Source organism: Pimephales promelas, chromosome 19 (genome assembly GCF_988280905.1).
Source record: "Pimephales promelas chromosome 19, fPimPro1.hap1.1, whole genome shotgun sequence".
In the NCBI taxonomy this organism is placed as follows: domain Eukaryota; kingdom Metazoa; phylum Chordata; class Actinopteri; order Cypriniformes; family Leuciscidae; genus Pimephales; species Pimephales promelas.
The window spans coordinates 7,069,566-7,088,497 of NC_142787.1; the positions used below are offsets into that span (position 1 = coordinate 7,069,566).

The window sequence follows — 18,932 nt, forward strand, 5'->3', positions numbered from 1 at the left end:
GACGTTTGAAGCAAATCGGGTAAAAATAAAAGGGTGATATCAAAGCATTTTGAAAGTGACACACTTCCTGCTGCCAGTTGGTGGCGCTATAACTTTGACTCACAATAGTCACATCCATGTGATCGTCCTCTTACAGCGAACACACTGCTGAAGTTTCATCAAGATCAGTTAATGTATGCTGAAGTTATAACACACTTCCTGGTTCACGTTTCTCGCCATGATTTCGTTTCCTCGCCACGGCCAAACCGTTCGAGATATCAAAAATCCCCTCGCAAACTTTCATCCTCAATGTCTTGACTTCATGCTGACCGAGTTTTGTCGAATTTGGATCAAAGCTCTAGGAGGAGTATTTAACATTCCATTGCGAGCGTTTTACAAACAAACCTCAATAGCTGACTTCCTGTTGGGCTGGGGTAAAAAGTAAAAGCGCGAGGTATAGATGAAACTATGAGATCAACATGTGCACAGAGTTTCATATTATTACATACAAACGTGTTTGAGTTATGGACCAAGTGTTCGTACCCCGTTCCAGGGGGCGCTGACGAGCCGCCCTGCCACGCCCGGGTACAAGCTTCAGGCCGGCTCTGATGGCCGCGGGTTCTGACCCATGTGCAAAGTTTCAAGAGTTTTCGAGCACGTTAAGGGCCCCAAAAATGCCCAAAAGGTTACAAAATAATAATAATAAAATATAGCTGCGAGCAGCGATGGCGGGCCCAAGCCGGAGGCACCGCAACCCCGGTTCCTTTAGTTACCTAAAGGCACCCGGGTGGCGGTGCCGAAGGCTTTGGCCCTTTCATGATTAAATGTTAAGGCGGCTTGCCATACTCTGTCATTTCGACTAGTCACAATTATGTTACAGATATCTTAAATGATAATACAAACTATCCAAAGTGTAACGACTAGACAGAAAGACGTTGTTGATATCTACAATGTTAATTCCGGACAGGCAAACTTAGCTTTTAAATGTTAAAAGGGCTTGCCATACAGGGACGTAGGCTCAGAGAGAGGCTCACCATATTCAGACCAAAATATCTGACTTCCTCTTGGTCCGAGCTAATGACTATGTATTAGAAAGTTGTACGGCTTGAGGAGTACAATGTATATACCGATTTTTGTAACTGTAGATAAAACTAACAACCAATGTAGTAGCACTTCTCTTTTTTTGATTGGCTGATGTGTAGCAGGGTCGACTGCTGAACTCCAGGCGAGACGCGCTTGATTCTCACGTGAGAGCGGCGCGGCCAGAGAAATTGCGTATATTAAATATATTATTAATAGTTTTTCCGCATGAGAAATACAATGTGTGACGGGAGTGTGAGACAAAAGACTGAAACGAGTGACTGTCATGCTCAATGCGTGACACACTATAAAAAAATATTTCACACTGACTCCACATTTAGGGGGCCACAAGGGGGTCCAAGCTTGTTGTCGCAGGGGCACTGGCCCCCCCAGGCCCCCGCCTAGAACCGCCATTGCTCACACACACACACACACACACACACTTTCTCTCTCTCTCAAGAAGCAAAAACATGACTGCTAAAGGTTGTATCAGCGATGGCGGGGTAACATCACTTAACATCACGAGTGCTATTCCCTTAGGCCACGCCCCCTTGTCTCCCCAAAGTATTATAAGCAATCATGCGCATCCCGTGTGCAGAATGATGCACTTGAAGCAACACCAAGTCACAGCACGCAACGCTTCACATTGAAAAGAACATAGCGAAGGGATGGTATCTATAATCTATGCTTAGTAGGGCTGCACGATTTGGGAAAATGTCATATTTGAGCCAATATTGCAATTGCGATTTGCGACTCCGATATAATAAAATGGTTTCATGAGTCCAACTTGCTTGGTTCTAAAGTAAAATGCACACACAGATTAATGTTTATTTCTCAACTCAAACTAAAAACAACAACAACAATAAATGATTGATAACACCTATAATGATCAATAAACCATCAACCAAACCAACATTACAGTGATTCCATCAATTGAAAGCCATCAACTTTTTAAAAAATTATTACGCTTAAAAAAAATATATAACAGCTTTTAAATTAAGTGAACTTCAAACAATCCCCACATAAACCCATAATAAAAAACATATTTACCTGTGCCCTTCCTGTCTTAACAGGTACAGAAATTGAATAAAGTTATCAAACAGTCTGCGCTGCCTGAATCATAAATTATATATATAATAATCCTTATTAAAGCTACAAAAGTTCTTTACTCAAGATCAGTGAGTAATTTTCTAATTTCCCTTTGTTCTTTTAACTTTACTGAAAGAACGCTTTATTCGCTGCTGGCCCTTTAAGAGCACCCGTTGCCGAGACGCGGATCTCACACGCGCCTCATAGCACAACTCTTTTCATCCATAGAATTTTCTTATGTTATGAAGATACTAGACAAAATCACATTTTGGCATAATTGTGTGTGCTATTGTTCGTTCAAGCTCGAAAGAGAACTGTTTATTCTGGGCTGGCACACGGTCAGTGCATGCGCATTATGCGAGTCTCATCTATTCTAATCTAGGGCACTCACAGGCAGCTTTTCACTTCTTGTCGTGCAAAATGCGAAAAGGCATTTGAACCAATAAGAGGGGGATCTTGTAACACTAGTCAAAGGATGACAAAAAAGAAGAGATGCTGCGCTAATAGCCCTACTTTGTTTATTTCATATAAAATCGCGGCATTTTGCGTTATATAATTGCATAGGTTTGAGATCGCTATTACGACTGCGATATAATTAATCGTGCAGCACTAATGCTTAGTGTATTCTAAAGGGCAATAAACTCCACTCCAGCAAGATAGTCATTTTATGCAAATCATAGACCTTTATGCCTTATCTACAAATAAAGTATAATATTGGGAACATTGATCTTGAAGAGAGTGTCGTCGTGTTACTGTCGCAACCGAACGCGACGCGCTAATGCTGATGCATGGAGAATGACTGAGGCGAGATGACTTTCCGTTAACTTTAACTTAGAGACTAAAATATTAATTTTACCACACATTAAGCTATCCCAGCTAGGATTTTTTTGTTCTAAAAATGTTCTGAGAACATTACCATGCAGTGTTCTAATAATGTTTTCAGCGGGTAGTTTTCTTTTGGTTCCTAAAATGTTCTCTTAAAAGTTCTAATAACATTCTCTAAAAACATTCTAAATATGTTAAATGCTAACATTGTTAGAACATTATTTCCTGACGTTCTTATAACATTTTCAGCGGGTAGTTTTCTTTTTGTTCCCAGAATGTTCTCTTAAAAGTTCTAATAACATTCTCTAAAAACGTTTTAAATATGTTTATTGCTAACATTGTTAGAACATTATTCCCTAATGTTTTTATAACATTTTCAGCGGGTAGTTTTCTTTTTGTTCCCAGAATGTTCTCTTAAAAGTTCTAAAAACATTCTCTAAAAACATTCTAAATATGTTAAATGCTAACATTGTTAGAACATTATTCCTTGACGTTCTTATAACATTTTCAGCGGGTAGTTTTCTTTTTGTTCCCAGAATGTTCTCTTAAAAGATGGCATAACATTCTCTAAGAACACTCTGAAAATGTTTTGTGATGACCTTCTATAAAGGTTTAATCATAACATTTTTAAAACATTATCCCCTAACTTTCTTATAAAGTTTTTACCGGAAGTTTATTTTTGTCCCCAAAATGTTCTCTTAAAACCCCTCAAAAATGATTAGCTATAACATTGTTAAAGCATAAAATTTTATTAATCTCAAAACTAAAACTTTAAAATCTAAAAGTTTTACAAATGGCATCCACATAAATTATTAGAAGTTCTGCGTACAGTAAATGCCCAACATTACATGAAGAACTCAGTAAAGTCACTCATGCGTCTTGACTCCGGTGTTTGCTCAGAGCACTCATCATCAGTCTTTGCTTGTTTTGGTTCTTGCAGAAAAATAATCCAGGAATCTGTATTAATAGTGTTCTACTGTTCTCTCTTCTAGTTGTCCAGCTGCTCCCCCAGTTAGCAGCATTGAGCTCTGTTCTCTGTGTGAACGGTAGAGTTTTTCCTCATAGCCTAAAAAAGAAGATCATGCAAAAGTGTAAACATAAAGAATACACATACATTAAGATCATAAGCAATATTGACATTGAAAACTTTCAAAATTAGTCAGCCTAATTAGCAATCAGAAATTATGTAAAGACTAATTTATTGAAAGTATAAATATGATAAATTATGAGTATCTTTTTTGTTTCTGTAATTTAAAACATACTTAATCCATGTATCCAATATCTTAATCCAATAAAGTTTTAAAAATGGATATTTTTCTTACACAAATGCTTCGCTTTAAAAGGGCTTTATAACCCGCCAGAGTCATGTGGTGGATTACTTTTATCATGGATGGATGCGCCTTGATAGACGGCCATTCACTGCCATTCTAAAAGTCAGAAGAGTCAGGACATTTTTTAAAATATAACTCAGATAGATAGTATTCATCTGAAAGAAGAATGTTATATACTCCTAGGAAGCCTTGAGAAACGCTCTTTCCAATTCATTAACGTTAACCTCTAACGTTATATGAATTACTGAAATATTATTAACTTTTACTTTCAAAAGACATTAAGATCACTTTTAAGTAAAAATACAGTATTCGTATGCATAGAACACAATACCGGTATTATAGTAGGCTACCTTGGTTGTAAATGGAGACTTTATTGTGTCATCGGTAAGTTAATCATCTTGAAACAGTCCATTTGGAGTCTGCATTAAAACAAATCTAGCTGTTATTCAAAAGTAGCATGCACTCAGATTATTGCGACTGTCATACATTTCTAAGAAAGTAGAAAGTTAGGTCTAATACTGAAAGACATCAAGGATAAGAGAAAGCTATGTAAACTGAAAAAATACACACAAAAACTTACAGTTGTGAAAGAGTTCCGTTGACCAGGAGTTCTGTTGTTTTGGGCCAATGTGTCGCCAATTTAGACAACGGACATTCTGCGCCGATTTCTTCAACAGAAACGTTGCTTTATTTGCGCTGTTTGTCGAGTTCAAATGTTCTTACGTCAAGGGAACATCGCGCTGTGATTGGTGGTTTTAAACGTCGATCTACAGCGACCTCCAATCAGCTTCTCATCTCTTGTAAACGCATTTGTCGCAACAGTTCAGTTCAGAGTAGCCTAATATATCCTCAAAACACTTTATGTATGCTGTTTTGACAATGTTCCTCTTTTATTATGGAAAATTATGCCATTATTCTATAGGTTAAAATAATTCTACAATCTGTTACCTAAACAGCTTCCTTAAAATATCCTTACAATTTTATGAGCTTTTGTTAACATAATGAGATTTTGTCATCTCAGGTAAATGTCCACAAAACATTTGATGAATGTTGCTTTGATAATGTTCCTCCTTTGTTATTGTGCCAATGATTTATAAAAGATAACAACATTTCGACAAAAAATCCTCAAAATGTATCATGCAAAATGTTTGTTAAAAAGTCAATTTAAAGGAATGTTTTATTAAAAACATTTTATAATCTCAGGACTAAATAATATCCTCAAAACATTTTGCGAACGTTAATTTGATTATGTTCTTCCTCTGTTATTATGGTAGGCCTACATTCAATATTTTATGAACACGTCACATTACAAACATTTTATTAAAAAACATTCCATCATCTCAGGCCTCAATGATATCCTCATAACATTTTGCGAACATTGATTTGATAATGTTCCTCCTTCGTTTTTATGGGACATTGTACCAATGTTTTATTGAGAACATTGTAATATCTGTTATCTCAACAACATTCCGAAAACATCCTCAACATGTTACAGTGAAAATGTTCTAGTTTTGTTAACATGTCACATTACTAGAACATTTTATAAAAAACATTCCATCATCTCAGGACTAAATAATATCCTCAAAACATTTTACGAACGTTGATTTGATAATGTTATTCCTATGTTTTATGGGACATTGTTTCAATGTTTTATAAAAGATCATTCTAACCTTTAACTCATCAACATCCTCAAAATGTTAAATTTAAAACGTTCTACTTTTGTTAAACACGTCACATTACAAAAACATTTTATAAAAAAACATTCCATCAACTCAGGCCTCAATGATATCCTCATAACATTTTGCGAAAGTTGATTTGATAATGTTCCTCCTTCATTTTTATGGGACATTGTACCAATGTTTTATTGAGAACATTGTAATATCTGTTATCTCAACAACATTCCCAAAACATCCTCAACATGTTACAGTGAAAATGTTCTAGTTTTGTTAACATGTCACATTACTAGAACATTTTATAAAAAACATTCCATCATCTCAGGACTAAATAATATCCTCAAAACATTTTGCGAACGTTAATTTGATTATGTTCCTCCTCTGTTATTATGGGACATTGTTTCAATGTTTTATAAAAGATCATTCTACAAACCTTTACCTCATCAACATCCTCAAAATGTTAAATTTAAAATGTTCTAGTTTTGTTAAACACGTCACATTACAAGAACGTTTTATAAAAAACATTCCATCATCTCAGGCCTCAATGATATCCTCAAAACATTTGCGAACGTTGATTTGATAATGTTATTCCTATGTTTTTATGGGACATTGTACCAATGTTTTATTGAGAACATTGTAATATCTGTTATCTCAACAACATTCCCAAAACATCCTCAACATGTTACAGTGAAAATGTTCTAGTTTTGTTAACATGTCACATTACAAGAACATTTTATAAAAACATTCCATCATCTCAGGACTAAATAATATCCTCAAAACATTTTGCGAACGTTAACCTGATTATGTTCCTCCTCTGTTATTATGGAACATTGTTTCAATGTTTTATAAAAGATCATTCTACAAACCTTTACCTCTCAACATCCTCAAAATGTTAAATTTAAAACGTTCTAGTTTTCTTAACACGTCGCATTACAAGAATGTTTTATAAAAAACATTCAGTCATCTCAGGCCTCAATGATATCCTCATAACATTTTGCGAGCGTTGATTTGATAATGTTCCTCCTTTGTTTTTATGGGACATTGTACCAATGTTTTATTGAGAACATTGTAATATCTGTTATCTCAATAACATTCCGAAAACATCCTCAACATGTTACAGTGACAATGTTCTAGTTTTGTTAACAAGTCACATTACAAGAACGTTTTATAAAAACATTCCATCATCTCAGGACTAAATAATATCCTCAAAACATTTTGCGAACGTTGATTTGATAATGTTCCTCCTCTGTTATTATGAGACATTGTGCTAATGTTTTATTGAGAACATTGTTTAATCTGTTATCTCAGCAACATTCCCAAAACATCCTCAAAATGTTACAGTGAAAATGTTATATCTTAGTTTACATTTAACCTTATAGGAACATTATTTGAAATGAGAAAACATCCTTAAAACATTCTTTAAACATTGCATTCAAATGTTTTATTTAAAACATTAACCAAACCTCTAGGGAATGTTAGCCAAAGTTCTGAGAACGTTCCCTGTTAGCTGGGTATTGAATGACTTTAGAAGTCTTGGAATATAGTGTGAAAACTTGATTGTGCTTTACAGTTTTTTATGCCTTTAGTGGGGCTTAACAAAATAACACAATATGCAGAATGTCGGACGTCACTTATAGGCTAAACTGTTTTTATAGATAAAACTATTTACATTCGGCAGTCATGAAAACAAATCTCAGATAACGGTTGACTAGGTAACAATGTGTAATTTTGCGCCGGAGTTCTCCTTTAACTTACATTAGCTAGCTAACTACGAACGAGCTAACCAGATAACATTAACAAATTGACAAGCACTTACTGGGCACAGTGGGCAGAATGGCTCTTCAAATGACGGACGAAATTGGAGGTTGTCATCTGACCGCGATCTTAACGTTGCATGTCTTGCAAAGCGCTGTTCTTTTGCCATCTTGTTGTAAGAAATTCTTGAATCCAAAAGCGACGACGACCCTCGTTATCCCTCCGGCTGACATGTTGATGTGATCTGATGTAAGTGGGCGTGGTGTGCGCGTAAGGTATGAGAGGGCATGACTGATGATCTCGTGATCCAGTCATGACAGCGCTATTCTCAGCCTGCGCTCCAGCTGGATCAACTTTATTTTTTTTACATAATTTATATATTTTATATTCAAACTGAAAACATGATGTGATTAACACTCAAGTCATATTATTACATGCAAGTGTGTTTGATTTATGGACCAAATTTTCAGATCAAGTTTATGGACCAAGTTAATTTAATTAATAAACCTATAAAACTATTAATGCACTACAATTAAACTGGTTATATGCCTTTACTTATAAAAAATAAAAAACTTATTAAAAAAAATACCAGGCTTAAGGCATTTATTTTTTATGCAGGCCATACACACAGGAGTGAAATGGTTAAGACCCCTCCCCCTACAAACACACACACATACACAGACAGGCAAAGACAGAGATGTAGGCTCAGATTAAGCAAGACCACATTCAAACAAACATATCTGACTTTCTGTGGGTCCTAGCTAATGAGTGTCAATTAGAAAGTTGTCCGGCTCGAGGAGTACAATATACATACCGATTTTTGTAACTGTAGATAAAACTAACAACCCTACTTTTGTCAAAAGGTGGCGCTACTGAGCCCTCACCACGCCCGTTTCTGAAACATTGCACGTGTCTACTGGCTAATAAATGTGATGTGTCTGTCGAGTTTCATGCATTTTGAAGCATGCTAAGGGTCTCAAAAGCATCCTAAAAGCATCCTAAAAGAAGGGTAAAGTTTGATGCGTCGCCACGGCAACAGTTTCAAAGATATCAAGAATCCATTCACAGGTCTACATCTGCCGTATGTTTACATTATACATATGAAGTTTGAAGCAAATCGGGTAAAAATAAAAGGGTGATATCAAAGCATTTTGAAAGTGACACACTTCCTGCTGCCAGTTGGTGGCGCTATAACTTTGACTCACAATAGTCACATCCATGTGATCGTCCTCTTACAGCGAACATACTGCTGAAGTTTCATCAAGATCAGTTAATGTATGCTGAAGTTATAACAAACTTCCTGTTTCACGTTTCTCGCCATGATTTCGTTTCCTCGCCACGGCCAAACCGTTCGAGATATCAAAAATCCCCACACAAGCTTTCATCCTCAATGTCTTCACTTTACGCTGACCGAGTATCGTCGAATTTGGATCAAAGCTCTAGGAGGAGTATTTCAAATAACATTGCGAGCGTTTTACAAACAAACCTCAATAGCCGACTTCCTGTTGGGCTGGGGTAAAAAGTAAAAGCGCGAGGTATAGATGAAACGATGAGATCAACATGCGTACCGAGTTTCATATTATTACATGCAAGCGTGTTTGAGTTATGGACCAAGTGTTCGGACCCCATTCCAGGGGGCGCTGACGAGCCCCCCTGCCACGCCCGGGTACCATCTTCAGCCCGGCTCTGATGGCCGCGGGTTCTGACCCGTGTGCAAAGTTTCAAGAGTTTTCGAGCATGTTAAGGGCCCCAAAAGTGCCCGAATAGTCGTAAGAAAAATAATAATAATAATAATAATAATAATAAATATAGCTGCGAGCAGCGATGGCGGGCCCAAGCCGGTGGCACCGCAACCCCGGTTCCTTTAGTTACCTAAATGCACCCGGGTGGCGGTGCCGAAGGCTTTGGCCCTTTTATGATTAAATGTTAAAACGGCTTGCCATACTCTGTCATTTCGACTAGTCACAATTATGTTACAGATATCTTAAATGATAATACAAACTATCCAAAATGTAATTACGAATAGACAGAAAGACGTTGTTGATATCTACAATGTTAATTCCGGACAGGCAAACTTAGCTTTTAAATGTTAAAAGGGCTTGCCATACAGGGACGTAGGCTCAGAGAGAGGCTCACCATATTCAAACCAAAATATCGGACTTCCTCTTGGTCCGAGCTAATGACTATGTATTAGAAAGTTGTCCGGCTTGAGGAGTACAATGTATATAGCGATTTTTGTAACTGTAGATAAAACTAACAACCCCACTTTTGTCAAAAGGTGGCGCTATTTAGTCCTTGCACTATGCCCGTTTCTGAAACTTTGCACATGTCTACTGGCTAATAAATGTGATGTATCTGTTGAGTTTCAAGCAATTTCAATTTCAATTTGACTGTTGAAAAGAAGTGCGCCGATTAGATACTCAGGATCGGTATTGGCTCTGACACTGCCATCTTTGACGAGGCTGATTCAAATTCTATATTGTGCATATATACTATTCTATGTTAGGCACAAAAACTTTCTAAAGTACCATAAAGGTTTTGTGTACTGTATTATTAGTGTTCTGAAGCTATTATGTGATATAGAAATTAATATTTAAGTCATTAAATTCAAGAACACAAACTTTTCCCTCTCTGCGCCTGTCAGTCATTCTCCATTCAGCATTCAAACAGCACGTCACATTCGGTTACAGTCAATGATGAAACGATCTTCAAGATGATTGAATGTTAATCCTATTATACTGGATCTTTAAGATAAAGGTCTAAAGGTCTATATTTTCGAATGAAGAAACTTTTTCTTGCTGGACTTTTTTGCTGTAACTTAACCGTGTTACTTTCTACCGGGTGTCGGACGCTGTCGGTTAGATCACAACACTAGAGTCACAGCACTATAATTGTTCTTCACGCACACAGTAACTGAAATTTAAAACCTTTAAAAGAAAAGGCTCAATAAACTATTGCATAGATAGATAATGTATAATACACTGTTCATAAATATGTATTTCCTTTGTGCTTTGAACTTTTCAATACGGACTCACTGCGCTGTAACTTTATGTGGTTTCAAGCACATCATTCTCCGCTCGGGATGCACATAAGTGCTTTGTGCTGCACCGTATTGGAGCCGTAATATCATAATGCAGTGACGTAATGACCGATTATTAATTGCCTCTCAATTATATGTTGCTGCGTCATTAAACATCTGTCCTATGCATTTCAAACATTTATAGCAGCCATGGCTATATTTTTTTATGATTTTTGTTATCTTGTTTTTCATGAATGTATTTTTCAAAAATAAGAGCAATGTGTATTATCTATTATTAATATGGTTTATAATAGCATTTTTGTCATAGATTATGACAAAGTAATCATATGATCCACCAGCGAGGAACCAGCAGAACAGAGTGAACATTCATTCTGTTTAGTTCAATCCTACTTAATAGGAATTTATTTAAAATGCTCGCTCTACTCCACACCATTAATGTCTTGTGCGGACATCCGTATTTCGACTTTCGGTTTTAAGTAAGCGATTTAAAAGCTCCCAAGTCCCAGCGGAGTCACATGTTGATTAACCGGTGGGAATATACACAATAGGCCTACCTGATATTGAACACAAGAGGGCAGTATAGCACTACGTATGACTCAGATTATTATTTTTTTATGAATTTTACAACAATTCTGGCTGTTTTTGAACATAAACATAATTCTTAAATGAAAAAAAGGAAAAATTGGGGAAGTTATAATATTTGTATAATTTAATTTAGAAACAAATGATGTATAATTACATTTTTAGAAGATATGAGGCTTTTAGTGTTTACTTTTTAGACATTACTTTAATCTTTTGCCATAGTTGCACATGTCTACTGGCTAATAAATATGATGTATCTGTTGAGTTTCAAGCAATTTCAAGCATGCTAAGAGTCCCAAAAGCATCAAAAAAGAATGTTAAAGTTTGATTCGTTGCCACGACAACAGTATCAAAGATATCAAAAATTCATTCACAGGTCTACATCTGCCGTGTATTTACATTATACAGATGAAGTTTGAAGCAAATCGGTTAAAAATAAGAGAGTGGTTTCAAAGCATTTTGAAAGTGACACACTTCCTGCTGCCAGTTGGTGGCGCTATAATTTTGACTCACAATAGTCACATCCATGTGATCGGTCTCTTACAGCGAAAACACTGCTGAAGTTTCATCAAGATCAGTTAATGTATGCTGAAGTTATAACACACATCCTGTTTCATGTTTCTCGCCATAATTTCGTTTCCTCGCCACGGCCAAACCGTTCGAGATATAAAAAATCCCTTGTCACCTTTTCATCCTTAATGTCTTGACTTCACGCTGATCGAGTTTTGTCGAATTTGGTTCAGTGCTCTAGGAGCATTACTTTAAATTCCATTGCATGTGTTTTAAACACAACCCTAAATAGCCGACTTCCTGTTGGGCTGGGGTAAAAAGTAAGAGTGTGAAGTAGGCTATATATGAAACGATGAGATCTATATGTGTACCAAGTTTCATATTATTACATGCAAGTGTGTTTGATTTATGGACCAAATTTTCAGACCAAGTTTATTGACCAAGTTAATCTGATTAATAAACTAATTATATAAAACTATTGTCAATGCACTACAATTAAACTAGTTATATGTCTTTACTTATAAAAAATAAAAATAAAAACTTATTTAAAAAATACCAGGCTTGAGAAATGTATTTTCTTTATGCAGGCCATACACACAGCAGTGAAATGGTTAAGCCCCCTCCCCCTGCACACTCACACACACACAGACAGGCAAAGACATGTAGGCTCAGATTGAGCAAGACACATTCAAACAAACATATCTGACTTTCTGTGGGTCCTAGCTAATAAGTGTAAATTAGAAAGTTGTCCGGCTCGAGGAGTACAATATACATACCAATTTTTGTAACTCTAGTTAAAACTAACAACCCCACTTTTGTCAAAAGGTGGCGCTACTGAGCCCTCACCACGCCCGTTTCTGAAACTTTGCACATGTCTACTGGCTAATAAATGTGATGTGTCTGTTGAGTTTCATGCATTTTGAAGCATGCTAAGGGTCTCAAAAGCATCCTAAAAGCATCCTAAAAGAAGGGTAAAGTTTGATGCGTCGCCACGGCAACAGTTTCAAAGATATCAAGAATCCATTCACAGGTCTACATCTGCCGTATGTTTACATTATACATATGAAGTTTGAAGCAAATCGGGTAAAAATAAAAGGGTGATATCAAAGCATTTTGAAAGTGACACACTTCCTGCTGCCAGTTGGTGGCGCTATAACTTTGACTCACAATAGTCACATCCATGTGATCGTCCTCTTAAAGCGAACACACTGCTGAAGTTTCATCAAGATCAGTTAATGTATGCTGAAGTTATAACAAACTTCCTGTTTCACGTTTCTCGCCATGATTTCGTTTCCTCGCCACGGCCAAACCGTTCGAGATATCAAAAATCCCCACACAAGCTTTCATCCTCAATGTCTTGACTTCACGCTGACCGAGTATCGTCGAATTTGGATCAAAGCTCTAGGAGGAGTATTTCAAATAACATTGCGAGCGTTTTAGAAACAAACCTCAATAGCCGACTTCCTGTTGGGCTGGGGTAAAAAGTAAAAGCGCGAGGTATAGATGAAACGATGAGATCAACATGCGTACCGAGTTTCATATTATTACATGCAAGCGTGTTTGAGTTATGGACCAAGTGTTCGGACCCCATTCCAGGGGGCGCTGACGAGCCCCCCTGCCACGCCCGGGTACCATCTTCAGCCCGGCTCTGATGGCCGCGGGTTCTGACCCGTGTGCAAAGTTTCAAGAGTTTTCGAGCATGTTAAGGGCCCCAAAAGTGCCCGAATAGTCGTAAGAAAAATAATAATAATAATAATAATAATAAATATAGCTGCGAGCAGCGATGGCGGGCCCAAGCCGGAGGCACCGCAACCCCGGTTCCTTTAGTTACCTAAAGGCACCCGGGTGGCGGTGCCGAAGGCTTTGGCCCTTTCATGATTAAATGTTAAAGCGGCTTGCCATACTCTGTCATTTCGACTAGTCACAATTATGTTACAGATATCTTAAATGATAATACAAACTATCCAAAGTGTAACGACTAGACAGAAAGACGTTGTTGATATCTACAATGTTAATTCCGGACAGGCAAACTTAGCTTTTAAATGTTAAAAGGGCTTGCCATACAGGGACGTAGGCTCAGAGAGAGGCTCACCATATTCAGACCAAAATATCTGACTTCCTCTTGGTCCGAGCTAATGACTATGTATTAGAAAGTTGTACGGCTTGAGGAGTACAATGTATATACCGATTTTTGTAACTGTAGATAAAACTAACAACCAATGTAGTAGCACTTCTCTTTTTTTGATTGGCTGATGCGTAGCAGGGTCGACTGCTGAACTCCAGGCGAGACGCGCTTGATTCTCACGTGAGAGCGGCGCGGCCAGAGAAATTGCGTATATTAAATATATTATTAATAGTTTTTCCGCATGAGAAATACAATGTGTGACGGGAGTGTGAGACAAAAGACTGAAACGAGTGACTGTCATGCTCAATGCGTGACACACTATAAAAAAATATTTCACACTATTTCCAAGCTTGTTGTCGCAGGGGCACTGGCCCCCCCAGGCCCCCGCCTAGAACCGCCATTGCTCACACACACACACACACACACACACACTTTCTCTCTCTCTCAAGAAGCAAAAACATGACTGCTAAAGGTTGTATCAGCGATGGCGGGGTAACATCACTTAACATCACGAGTGCTATTCCCTTAGGCCACGCCCCCTTGTCTCCCCAAAGTATTATAAGCAATCATGCGTATCCCGTGTGCAGAATGATGCACTTGAAGCAACACCAAGTCACAGCACGCAACGCTTCACATTGAAAAGAACATAGCGAAGGGATGGTATCTATAATCTATGCTTAGTAGGGCTGCACGATTTGGGAAAATGTCATATTGCCATTATTGAGCCAATATTGCAATTGCGATTTGCGACTCCGATATAATAAAATGGTTTCATGAGTCCAACTTGCTTGGTTCTAAAGTAAAATGCACACACAGATTAATGTTTATTTCTCAACTCAAACTAAAAACAACAACAACAATAAATGATTGATAACACCTATAATGATCAATAAACCATCAACCAAACCAACATTACAGTGATTCCATCAATTGAAAGCCATCAACTTTTTAAAAAATTATTACGCTTAAAAAATATATATAACAGCTTTTAAATTAAGTGAACTTCAAACAATCCCCACATAAACCCATAATAAAAAACATATTTACCTGTGCCCTTCCTGTCTTAACAGGTACAGAAATTGAATAAAGTTATCAAACAGTCTGCGCTGCCTGAATCATAAATTATATATATAATAATCCTTATTAAAGCTACAAAAGTTCTTTACTCAAGATCAGTGAGTAATTTTCTAATTTCCCTTTGTTCTTTTAACTTTACTGAAAGAACGCTTTATTCGCTGCTGGCCCTTTAAGAGCACCCGTTGCCGAGACGCGGATCTCACACGCGCCTCATAGCACAACTCTTTTCATCCATAGACTTTTATGTTATGAAGATACTAGACAAAACCACATTTTGGCATAATTGTGTGTGCTATTGTTCGTTCAAGCTCGAAAGAGAACTGTTTATTCTGGGCTGGCACACGGTCAGTGCATGCGCATTATGCGTATCATCTAATCTAGGGCACTCACAGGCAGCTTTTCACTTCTTGTCGTGCAAAATGCGAAAAGGCATTTGAACCAATAAGAGGGGGATCTTGTAACTCAAAGGATGACAAAAAAGAAGAGATGCTGCGCTAATAGCCCTACTTTGTTTATTTCATATAAAATCGCGGCATTTTGCGTTATATAATTGCATAGGTTTGAGATCGCTATTACGACTGCGATATAATTAATCGTGCAGCACTAATGCTTAGTGTATTCTAAAGGGCAATAAACTCCACTCCAGCAAGATAGTCATTTTATGCAAATCATAGACCTTTATGCCTTATCTACAAATAAAGTATAATATTGGGAACATTGATCTTGAAGAGAGTGTCGTCGTGTTACTGTCGCAACCGAACGCGACGCGCTAATGCTGATGCATGGAGAATGACTGAGGCGAGATGACTTTCCGTTAACTTTAACTTAGAGACTAAAATATTAATTTTACCACACATTAAGCTATTGAATGACTTTAGAAGTCTTGGAATATAGTGTGAAAACTTGATTGTGCTTTACAGTTTTTTATGCCTTTAGTGGGGCTTAACAAAATAACACAATATGCAGAATGTCGGACGTCACTTATAGGCTAAACTGTTTTTATAGATAAAACTATTTACATTCGGCAGTCATGAAAACAAATCTCAGATAACGGTTGACTAGGTAACAATGTGTAATTTTGCGCCGGAGTTCTCCTTTAACTTACATTAGCTAGCTAACTACGAACGAGCTAACCAGATAACATTAACAAATTGACAAGCACTTACTGGGCACAGTGGGCAGAATGGCTCTTCAAATGACGGACGAAATTGGAGGTTGTCATCTGACTGTCCGCGATCTTAACGTTGCATGTCTTGCAAAGCGCTGTTCTTTTGCCATCTTGTTGTAAGAAATTCTTGAATCCAAAAGCGACGACGACCCTCGTTATCCCTCCGGCTGACATGTTGATGTGATCTGATGTAAGTGGGCGTGGTGTGCGCGTAAGGTATGAGAGGGCATGACTGATGATCTCGTGATCCAGTCATGACAGCGCTATTCTCAGCCTGCGCTCCAGCTGGATCAACTTTATTTTTTTTACATAATTTATATATTTTATATTCAAACTGAAAACATGATGTGATTAACACTCAAGTCATATTATTACATGCAAGTGTGTTTGATTTATGGACCAAATTTTCAGATCAAGTTTATGGACCAAGTTAATTTAATTAATAAACTAATTATATAAAACTATTAATGCACTACAATTAAACTGGTTATATGCCTTTACTTATAAAAAATAAAAAACTTATTTAAAAAAATACCAGGCTTAAGGCATTTATTTTTTATGCAGGCCATACACACAGGAGTGAAATGGTTAAGACCCCTCCCCCTACAAACACACACACATACACAGACAGGCAAAGACAGAGATGTAGGCTCAGATTAAGCAAGACCACATTCAAACAAACATATCTGACTTTCTGTGGGTCCTAGCTAATGAGTGTCAATTAGAAAGTTGTCCGGCTCGAGGAGTACAATATACATACCGATTTTTGTAACTGTAGATAAAACTAACAACCCTACTTTTGTCAAAAGGTGGCGCTACTGAGCCCTCACCACGCCCGTTTCTGAAACATTGCACGTGTCTACTGGCTAATAAATGTGATGTGTCTGTTGAGTTTCATGCATTTTGAAGCATGCTAAGGGTCTCAAAAGCATCCTAAAAGCATCCTAAAAGAAGGGTAAAGTTTGATGCGTCGCCACGGCAACAGTTTCAAAGATATCAAGAATCCATTCACAGGTCTACATCTGCCGTATGTTTACATTATACATATGAAGTTTGAAGCAAATCGGGTAAAAATAAAAGGGTGATATCAAAGCATTTTGAAAGTGACACACTTCCTGCTGCCAGTTGGTGGCGCTATAACTTTGACTCACAATAGTCACATCCATGTGATCGTCCTCTTACAGCGAACATACTGCTGAAGTTTCATCAAGATCAGTTAATGTATGCTGAAGTTATAACAAACTTCCTGTTTCACGTTTCTCGCCATGATTTCGTTTCCTCGCCACGGCCAAACCGTTCGAGATATCAAAAATCCCCACACAAGCTTTCATCCTCAATGTCTTCACTTCACGCTGACCGAGTATCGTCGAATTTGGATCAAAGCTCTAGGAGGAGTATTTCAAATACCATTGCGAGCGTTTTACAAACAAACCTCAATAGCCGACTTCCTGTTGGGCTGGGGTAAAAAGTAAAAGCGCGAGGTATAGATGAAACGATGAGATCAACATGCGTACCGAGTTTCATATTATTACATGCAAGCGTGTTTGAGTTATGGACCAAGTGTTCGGACCCCATTCCAGGGGGCGCTGACGAGCCCCCCTGCCACGCCCGGGTACCATCTTCAGCCCGGCTCTGATGGCCGCGGGTTCTGACCCGTGTGCAAAGTTTCAAGAGTTTTCGAGCATGTTAAGGGCCCCAAAAGTGCCCGAATAGTCGTAAGAAAAATAATAATAATAATAATAATAATAATAGAAAAGAATAATCCTAAGGAAAACAATAGGGCCTTCGCCCTTTCAGGGCTTGGGCCCTAATAATAATAGAAAAGAATAATCCTAAGGAAAACAATAGGGCCTTCGCCCTTTCAGGGCTTGGGCCCTAATAATAGAAAAGAATAATCCTAAGGAAAACAATAGGGCCTTCGCCCTTTCAGGGCTTGGGCCCTAATAATCCTTAGGAAAACAATAGGGCCTTCGCCCTTTCAGGGCTTGGGCCCTAAATATCTTTATTTGTGTTCCGAAGATGAACGAAGGTCTTACGGGGTTGGAACAGCATGGGGGTGAGTAATTAATGACTTAATTTTCATTTTTGGGTGAACTAACCCTTTAACTACTGCGCTCTGTTAGGGCAGAGATGCAAGTGCATTCTGGGAGTTGTAGTCTTTCATCCACATAAGCCAAAAATAAATTTTCTGCCTTTATGGGGCTTTATAACTTTGTTTATAGAGCCACTCTTAAACAAATTAAGAGCAGAATTGTATGGATTACCTGTCCTAAGATGTACATTATATTTTTATTTGTCTATGGGAGAATGTTAAACCAGAATGGAGAGCATTATATAAGTCACCTTTGCCAAAGAAAATGTGAGACTTACAATGGAGAAATTTGCATGATGCTATTGCAGAGAATGGTCTTGTTTCAGTTATAGACCCTGGTATTAGCGACGTATGTCCTTTTTGTTCAAGAAAGAACATATAGCCCATGCTTTTTTTGTATTGTAACAGACTCATACCATTTTTTTCAGGTTTTAACATAGTGAAATCCAGAATTTTAATTGTACTTTTGATATTATAAGGCAGTGGGGGGTATTAGGGAAGCGCGGGGCGCAACCTAACGTGGAGTTAAATGTAACACTGACCTTTTACGTAGTTACTCAGGGTCACACAGGCTGTGTTTACCCTATTTTTCTTTCGGTGCCAGAA

At 37.7% G+C, this 18,932-nt stretch overlaps 1 protein-coding gene and 1 long non-coding RNA gene across 2 annotated transcripts in view; one reads left to right on the top strand and one right to left on the bottom strand.

Moving 5' to 3' along the window:
* gabra3 (gamma-aminobutyric acid type A receptor subunit alpha3) overlaps positions 1–18,932 on the top strand; it is a 480,166-nt gene that overhangs the window by 445,001 nt on the left and 16,233 nt on the right. The gene's annotated exons all lie outside the window — the stretch shown is intronic.
* Positions 3,776–5,280, bottom strand: LOC120493162 (uncharacterized). The gene is made up of 3 exons (XR_005625678.2): positions 4,655–5,280; positions 4,296–4,400; positions 3,776–4,039 (listed from the first exon to the last, which is right to left on the bottom strand). It is a non-coding gene; the product is annotated as an uncharacterized LOC120493162 (long non-coding RNA).